The sequence below is a fragment of the Papaver somniferum genome, chromosome 4 (genome assembly GCF_003573695.1).
Source record: "Papaver somniferum cultivar HN1 chromosome 4, ASM357369v1, whole genome shotgun sequence".
In the NCBI taxonomy this organism is placed as follows: domain Eukaryota; kingdom Viridiplantae; phylum Streptophyta; class Magnoliopsida; order Ranunculales; family Papaveraceae; genus Papaver; species Papaver somniferum.
The window spans coordinates 32,976,308-32,985,406 of record NC_039361.1 but is presented as its reverse complement, the minus strand read 5'-3'; the positions used below and the strand labels follow the sequence as shown (position 1 = coordinate 32,985,406).

The following is a 9,099-nucleotide window of genomic DNA, read 5'->3' as shown; positions in this document are numbered from 1 at the left end:
GATGAGAGATTCTTGTGCGTAAAAAAGAAGGTGCCCATTACACACCCTAGGCCTACTTGTTGGATATTCCTTTGCCAGTTTTGCTTTTCTTGTCGTTTTCCTATATGCTAAAGAAACGACAAATTCCACTCCCTGATTTTCAGGATTTGTAAACACAAAATGATAAGGTAATAATCTTCGTTACCTTGTGGCCACAGTCAAATGGTCCAAAAGCCTACTAATAAGGGTGGAAAAGAAGTGATCCATTTCTTTAAAACCTTTTAGGGTTAAAATCTTTAGTGTGAGACACGGTGTAAAATCTTTAGAATTGTGAACAGGTAGTATGTTTTTCATTTGTGGAAGGATTCGTTCGTTTTATTTTCGCACTATCTCACACGTCCCATGTTATTTTGATGAATAAAAACCAAACCGTAATGGATTTGGAGTTAATATTTTGTAGATATGTTTATGTTATTAATTTATACATGCCTACTAAAAATGAGCACATTCCGAAATATAAAACCATACGTTCTGCCCAGAGACGGACCTAGAATTCTCCATTAGGTAGGGTTGGACGCGGCAAATATTTTTGGAACACATCATATACTTAGTGGCCAAATAGTGATCCATCCATAAAATACCAGATAGTTAGGGGAAAAAAGGTTAAAACGAACACAAATAACAGCAAAAACAAAGTGATTACTAAAAGATATTTTTATACAAAAGAAAATATGAGTAGAAATATATTGAGTGGAAGAAGATTATTTACTTTTTACGTGACTTAAATTTTGATCACCTCATAGTACGGGATAAAAATCACATACGATTAGCTAACTACAACTAATATGTGGGCTAAACATAAAATTTAACCAAATTTTCTATGCTAGTTTTTTTTTTTACCAAAAAATCAGGGACGGGCTATAGTCTCCTTTAGCCCCTTGCTAGGCCCGTCCCTGGATCTGCGGTCTTAATTTTAATGGTTAAAAATTTGTTGATTTTCAACGGCTCATTTTCAAAGTAGTGTTATATGTCCTGGAATACGCTCATTTTGGTAGGAAAGTATAGATTTGTAAAAGGAACATATCCTGAAAATATTAGCTTCGAATTATTTATTGGCAAAAATCACGTCCAACTTGTGAGATAGTGTGAGAACAAAAGTGTGAGGGGATCCCTCCTCTTTCATTTTATTTCCGAATTTTCAACGTTACTAATGGGAAGGGTACCAAAATTTATATAGGACAAAATACTTTCTAGTTTGCCCTATATATATTTTGGTATCCTCCTCAGTAAACTGGTACCCCATTAATAGCAATGCAAATTTTAACAAATTTATTTCTTCAATAAAAGTCAACCGTAAAAAAAGTTGAAATTGGACCATTTTTTCGGTTTTTATAATATATTGTTCGTATATTATACTACATTTTTATCATAATGGAAAACAATTCCAAACCTCTAAATACTACCTTCTATCAAAAAGTAGTCGTTGAAAATTACCATTTGAAATTAAAATTGGTGTTGGTATCTCGAAATGCAGTAAAGAAAATTAGGAATATAGGATATAGTAAAAAGAATATATTACCAACAAATAGCTTCAAGCTAAAGTTTTTCTGCATCTAAAAACTGGCCAGATTGGGGTATAATCACACTAGTTATGGTATATAAATTTTGTTCCCAACCAGAATAGTGAGCTAAGAGGTGTCTATTGTACATGAAGTTACCTAATTACCCTTCCGCTAATAATAACTAAAACTATTCCCTTTTTAATTTTAGATCCAAACACCAAACCTTATTTTTTTTCTTTTCCTTCTTGATTAACCTAATGATCAAGTCCTTTCTCCTTCTTTATGTATGATCGTTCTCAAATAAATAAATAAATAAGTCGATTATAAGTTGTTTATATTCGATTAATTCTTTCAAACACTATCAAGTAATTTATCTTGTTGGTTGAATGTCATATTGGGTTGGAAAAATCGAAATTGCTGAATTACAGTTGTGTGGTTGTCAGGGTATCTTTTCGTCTACCTTGACGACTAGTATTAGTCGTTATCTTCCTAGGTTGAGTATCGTGACCACTTGTCATCTCTGAAAGTAACATTTACAGGGTCATCAGAATATTCATCCTTATAGTTTGCCGACTAGTGTTGTAATAAATAAGGTCGTTATGTTTCGAAAACTTGAACCCTGCCGACCAATAACTACAATACAGCCGTTTCGCTGTGTACATTTTTGTTATTAGTCAGCATGGTTGGGGGAAATACCTTGAAGACGTAGTGTTGGTCGTCACTTTGTGCAATTTCGACCATGACGACCAATAACATCATCTAAAATTAACCTTTACCCGTGTCCCATTTTTATGTAGTCGTCATGTTTTTCTATCTGTAATCAAGACGGTCTTGTGTATAAGATTTTTAGTCGTCAATGTTTGATATTATCGACCTTGACGACTAAAGCTGAGTCGGCACATTATGAAATTAATACCTTGTAGACTAATCATTCATTTGTAACACCTTTGTCTGTATGTCAAAACTCATTTGGCCAGCATTATGGTTTATTATCAATATGCCGGCTAGGGAAGGTCGTTATCTTCCAGTGTTGTCGAGCATGCCGACTTTTCATACTTTCAGTTCTGAAAGTGTTGATTTCTTCTGTAATTTGGAGAATGAAACTATTAACAAGTTTTGCAATACCCTTTTTAGAACCGCTTGGCTAGTGTGGTTTCATATCCATTACAAACAAAATTCTCAAAACAATTTTTTTTCTCAAAACTATTTTTTTTATCTTAATCTAACTAAAACATGATTCATGAATTTTCATTTAACTAATTAATCTAACTAAATTAATTAAGTCAAACAGGTTTATTGGTATTAATTAAACAAGGGTATTTTAGAATTTTTTTACAATATATGGCTAAAGGGCTTTGGGTTTTACTTCCTAATTACCCTATTTTGTTTTATTTGGTATACCCAGATCTCGCCAGTATCTAAAAGGTGCACAAATTTTAAAATAATTAAGCGAACTGAGATGTATCTTCTAACTAATTGATCGGTCATAAAAAACCTATTTTAATCAAAACTTAAGAAAATATATGATAACTTTACGCAATAGAATAATCTTCATGGAATAAAAGAAGGTCGTAGCTTCACAAACTCTCAAAGAGAATATCCATTTTTCGCTAAAAATTGGTTTTTAGCAAAACCAGTTTACTAGTAAGCAATTCTTACTAGCATCAAAACATTTTTGGTATGACGTGCAGAAGCTTTAATGAAGCTCTGCATTATCAAGAAATATTATTTTTTATAGAGCGAGAACCCAAAAAGCTCCTAAATTTTATGAGCAAATTAGGGTTAACAATTCCATCTTGTTTGTTTCTTGATGTTTATAAGCACTAAACCCCAACGATGGTGCATCAACCATCATTAAATCAAGTTGATGCTGAAGCTGAGGTCGAAATTCTAGTTTCAACGAAGCTGTGATGTGGGTTTGTTTCCTGAACCTAAACTTGATTGTTATTATTTTTCTATTGAGTTGTCTGATGATTTTTACGATGAATCTTTAGATGGTGATGATATGGAAGAATGCAGAAGTTGAAAACTTACTTGGATAAGTAGTTTGAAATAAATGACTTAGGAGCCTTGCGTTATTTTCTAGGAATCGAAGTATTAATTTATTGGAACACTCAATTTCGACAAGATAAAACTTGAAGACATCATGAAAAACCTGAAGGATCAACTATTTCTGATGGAGAATTCAAGTTTATCTCGATTAGAAAGGTTATTTTACCATGATGCTATACAACAAAGAAGATAAAAAGAGGGTTTAGGAGATGGACCATGGATTCTTGAATCCTTTATCAAAAGAAACAAACATTTGCAAGACTAGCCTAATACCGCAAGAATGGACTCTAAATTTTGATCATGAGAATCAAAATATCTATAACTATGGTTTGGGCACAATTCTGAAGATTAAAGCTTGAGTATTGAAGGAAAAAAAATTGGGTTATCGATTTCCTAAACCTTGGGAAGACCTACTAAGGTGGATGAAGTTACTTTGGATAAAGAGATTGGTTTATACGCAAGTGTGTTGGTGAAGATTAGTTCTCCCTTCTTATTCTCGGCAAAGTTCGGGTGAAATCTAAAGGTAATGTAACTAATAGGTTTTGTAACTAGTTGATATTTTCAAGTCCAAAGTTTTGTTCTCATTGAAAAGGGTGGTGCTTCACATGATTTTTACTTAGGGATTTAACATTAGGCAAATAAGGCATTCGAAGAGATTGTTGATAATGTCTACTTGAAAATTCTTCTCAAAGCACAGGTAGATTTGATGTTTTTCGTGATGAGAATGAGTCGCAAATAGATGAGGACATTATCAATGATCCAAAAATAGTTACGTTTGATCTAATGCAACCCGTTGCGTCAGTTAGTTAGAAAAGCTAATGATCAATCTATTGTCATAAGGAGGACCAAGCTCTTAAGAATCTGTTGTCCGGTTTAATAGACATGTGGGATGAAGAGCAAAAATAGAGGTTAGCCAAAAAACGATCAAACATAAGATAAATGACATAACACAAAAACATAGGATCTTAAATAGAGGGTTATTGAATCTTTTGAAGTCCTAGGTGTTTTTGAGTCTGTTAATTTCTATGTTTTGAAGTTATTAACTTTTGAAGTCCTAGGTGTTTTTAAGTCCGTTAATTTCTATGTTTTGAAGTTATTAATTTTTTTTTTCTTTGATTTATTTAGTGATTTTTTCCTTTGAATTATTACATAAAATATTGTTGGACCTAGCAAAAAAACAAAATAAAATAGTTAATAGATGTATTTGAAATCTTTGATGCAAGGTTCAGTAGTTGAAATGATAAAACCTCAACATGATTCACAATTTATGTATTAATAAACATGTGGATTCTATGGTAAAAAAAAGAAAAGAAAAAACGTTAAATGAGAAAACCTCAATATGATTCACAATTGATTTATTAATAAACAGGTGGACTCCACGGTAAAAAAAAAAAAGAAAAAAAAAATGCTTTCATTGAGAGTTGAACTTAAGACCTCCCGTTTACTAAAAAATGCTTTCATTGAGAGTTGAGCTCAAGATCTCCCGCTTACTAAACGGGTGCTCTAACCAACTGAGATATGAAAGCTTACACTTTGAACTTTCATTCAACTTCAATAGAACACTGATGTCGAAATTTTAGATTGCTCATAAATAATTATGCTAACGGATTTTCACCCAAAAAAAATTATGACCCCGTGACAACGAGAAATGAATAATTAAATAATTAGTCCAGCTCTTGAGGTAAATAAGCATCGGACTCGGTTGCCAAAATCCCGTTGTTTGCCCATATCTTGTCCTGCTCTTTAGGTAAATGTATTTTTAATTTTGGAAACTTAAGTTAAATTAATCTTACTTATACAGTATGATGTAGCAAGTTATACATGAAATTGTATGAAAACTATTATTTAGATATTTTTATGTAAATCATAAATTTATATTATTGTTTCCAACAATTTATTCGGCGAAAAAATGTGGAGTTTTCTTTTTAGACAGAGTGAGCTTGAGGAGCAAACATAATGTACTCCATTCTTCCCTTTAATTGAGGAAAAAAAATTAATATTCTAAGGTGTAATATGATTAAATTAATATCTAGAAAAATATATTAATAATGTAATGTTGGAATTTATTTGTTTTGATAGCTAACAACGAATATTTGAAAATCAAACTAAGTGTTGGGATGCTTTATTTTTGCTAGAAAAGTACACAAGAGTACATTGGAATAGATAGAAATGATTGAAATTTGAAATAAAAATTAGAAAATTTACAATAATAATAATATGACAAATACTTTTCTTTCTTAAAAGAACATTTAGAATCCTGTTGGGGAAAATAATAATAATATACGAGAATAAGAAGTTAGCTAGCCCTGAAAGCTTTGAAGTTCAAGAAGCAGATTTTGTTGTTGAGTTCCCCAAGAATTATGTCGTTTTCTGACTTAAATCCATTCCCAACCTTTTCATAGTTTTCTAACTAAACAATTTCTATTTTCTTTTAGGAAATCAAATAGAGAAATGGATCACAAATACATTAAGAAAACAAATGTTATGGATGTAAGAGTTTTTATATTTCTTTTTATGTTCTTTGTGTAAATTAATAAACTTTTTTTACATAAAAAAGGGTACGAATTGTATTACTTTTGATTTAATCTGAACGGATATACCTAAACCTTACCACTAAGAATGATGGGAACTTCTGTCTGGGCAGCGGGAGAAAATCGTTGTTGCAAGCCAATAAAACCACATCATTTTGTCCATTCTAGTTTTAATTGATTTCTTTTCTCAGGTTTTTTCTTTTCTACATGGCCATTGGTGGTGACTAGCCAAGTAGTTTGGGACAGGCACAGATGGGAACTCATAAAACCAAAATGGAAGAAAAAGAGCCTCTCCAACAAAAGCTCTAAATGACTAAATCTCTGTTTCTGCGCAGCAATTTAAAGAACTAACTTATTGGAGATTAACAGTTTTATAGTTCATTGAAAAACTATCGGTCCTCCATCTATGTCTTTCTACTGAAATTTTCTTAGTTTATTTTGTATGAGATTTGGTACCTTTCTAATAAACTGGTACTTCTGGTTAATAATGTTGTATAAACACAAAATTGGTTAAAAAGACCAAAATCAACAATTTCTGGATAAAATGGACAGTTAAATTTTGATACTGTTTAAATGGACAAAAATATAAAAATAGGCAGGATGTAACCAGTTTCATCGTGCCCATTTTCAAATATTTTTTCTTATTTTTAATTTACACAAGATGTATCCAGTTTCATCTTTACTATTTTTTAAATTTAAGTAAGGATGAAACCAGTTTCATCCTTACTGTTTTTTTTTTTGACCATTTCACCCAAACTATTTTTTACACATCCATTTGAAACGTGATTTAAAAATATTTGGACAAATGACCCATTTTCCGTTGTATAAATAGTTCAAAATGTGGTACTCGAAAGATAAAAGGAAATGTCATTGCACCCAACGATCACAGTTCCTTTACTTTTTTCAAATGAAACCGAAATTTGGAAAGATTATGGAATCTAGCTCAACTATTTAACTAACTGACATCAAATATGAAAATCAGCATCATGACTTTTGATCGACGGGATTAGCTCAGGTTAACTACACGCCAAACATGATTAACTACACCATGGGCAACTAACTTTGGATGCTTACACCCCCAGACTAATACTTCCGACCGACATTGTCATCAATGAACAAACACAGGCGTTCACCATTTTGTCAGGGCAAAAAGAGGATGTTCTGTTCTGTTATGTTATGTTTCTCTTATCGGATGTAACCAACGCTAAATATTTCCTTCCATCAACTCATCATCATCTAGGAACTCGCAGTATATATCCATTGATCTTAATATTATTAAAGATCCATTGAATGGACCCCATGTTCTTCTTCTTTGGATTCCATAAACTCAACGGTTAGGGTGTTGTATGAATTAAACGGTGTAGATATGAAGAGACATGTAAGTAGGTTCCCCCGCAGAATAAGGGGGAGTCCATCTCTTAGGTGCATAGCTGGTGTTCATTCATGGCTCAATTTTCCATGATCATCAAGTGGGAAGCTGGTGTAGTGTAAGACGCGTGGGTCACGCCGACACACACAAAGAGAGAGACAGATGCGGATCTGTATCAAGGGTAGTAGTAAGCATGAGAGCAGAGAGCGGAAACCCATGAACCTAAGATGCTTTTTGTCGGATCCATATTCCACCACCCATGGAATCCTTCTCCCTTCTTCTCCTCCTCTTCCAACTCTATGGATGATGCCTCCACTCTGTATGTTTCAAAAGCATCTACAATGTTGGCTGTAAAAGCAAGGTTCTATATTTTAACCTTGCAGTAAAAAAAACAGACACAATGGCAAAATCTTATGCCAACTTTGACAAGGTTGTTACAGCCTTACAGGAAAATACTATATCCTTGGATGTTACCAGGACCAAGCAAAAATAACCCATACATGGAATTTGATACCCTCGAGGAATCTGATAACTCATGTAACACCATTGCGAAATTCGGTCTTAGCTTCTTCAGTGGTAGCTCTATTTTTGTAGGAATAATAGGTGTCTTTAATACCAAACATGAAATGGTTCTGTCGATGTAGAGGCCATTGACTAGCAAGAATAGTTACCACCCACCTAAATACGAGTCAGCTTAGCTGTTCTTGTAGGCATTAGTTGGACTTGCATTTGCATGTATTATTGGCCACTTCAAAAAGAGTTATAAGCCATTCAGCGGCATATGTTGTTGGAGCGCCTGCATATATTTCCAAGGCATGCCATTGGGTCTGTGTTATCAAGAAAATTGTACTTATGTACCTCAATGCTCAATCAACTTCAATTACTCATGTACCTCATGGTACAATTCCTTCAGGAGGTTTGGTTTCTGCTTTTTGACTATAAAGGCTTGTGTACTTGCGTTAAAGGAATACGACATGATGTACTCTAGCTGTAAAAACTGTGACCGCTTTTCTCTTGACAAGATTCTGATTTTGGGCAAAATGTTACGCCACATTTTATATCTTGGACAATCTTCTGATTTCTAGATCATTTCATTTGACCAGCTGATGCCAAGGACCAAGGTAGCTCTTCTTCAACTGGTACGACAATATTTTGTGGTGTTTATACTTGGCGGTTTACCATTTTCAAAGTGACGGAGTCCCTTCCATAATTCGTTAGTGATTGGATGAGCAGACAGAGAGTTGGAGCCGGATAGACCGGCCCGCAATTTAGTGGTCATGCCGTCCCTTAGAATGCAAACAAAACTCTTCATTAAAAAATGAATTGATGGCTTCAAAATCTGTCTCTTTTTCTGATCTGGACCAGTCAATGCAACTCTCAATCACATTTCCTTCCTACATTCATCCTATCACTACTGAAAGTCTGAAATCCATGTTTTCTCAGACAAAAAACAACCATTTCCAATCTTTCCATCAACCATTTATTGTTCATGTCTTTCAGTTTCGGCTTGGTTTTACTTGCATGTTAAGAACTCTCTGTCCATTTTTTGACGTGCCCCCGCTGTTATATGTCTTAGAAAAACAAGTCGTTGAAACACATTTCATTT

At 33.4% G+C, this 9,099-nt stretch overlaps 1 non-coding gene across 1 annotated transcript; it reads right to left on the bottom strand.

The window, feature by feature from the left end:
* Window positions 1-5,045: 5,045 nt before the first annotated feature.
* Window positions 5,046-5,119, bottom strand: TRNAT-AGU. Its single transcript has one exon. It is a non-coding gene; the product is annotated as a tRNA-Thr (tRNA).
* Between the last annotated feature and the right edge of the window lie 3,980 nt (window positions 5,120-9,099).